This window comes from Oncorhynchus gorbuscha, unplaced genomic scaffold (genome assembly GCF_021184085.1).
Source record: "Oncorhynchus gorbuscha isolate QuinsamMale2020 ecotype Even-year unplaced genomic scaffold, OgorEven_v1.0 Un_scaffold_1082, whole genome shotgun sequence".
NCBI lineage: Eukaryota > Metazoa > Chordata > Actinopteri > Salmoniformes > Salmonidae > Oncorhynchus > Oncorhynchus gorbuscha.
In genome coordinates, this window is record NW_025745970.1 from 162,044 (window position 1) to 162,500 (window position 457).

A 457-nucleotide genomic window follows, 5' to 3' on the forward strand; every position below is an offset into this window, starting at 1 on the left:
CCCACACACACACACACACACACACACACACACACACACACACACACACACACACACACACACACACACACACACACACACACACACACACACACACACACACACACACACACACACGCTCAACAATCTCCTGCTGTTGCTCACACAGCTGAGAGCTGGTGCTACATCTGGAGCACCGTCATCCCCTGGTGTGTGTGTGTGTGTGTGTGTGTGTGTGTGTGTGTGTGTGTGTGTGTGTGTGTGTGTGTGTGTGTGTGTGTGTGTGTGTGTGTGTGTGTGTGTGTGTGTGTGTGTGTGTGTGTGTGTGTGTGTGTGTGAATAAGGCTCTACTTCCGTATCCCCCTTCCTCCTTTCAGTTATCCCTGCTCATACTGTTATTATACACACCTGAATGATTCATAGTGGGCTGTGATGTGTCTGAGAGAGAGAGAGAGACAGAGAGAGAGAGAGACAGAGA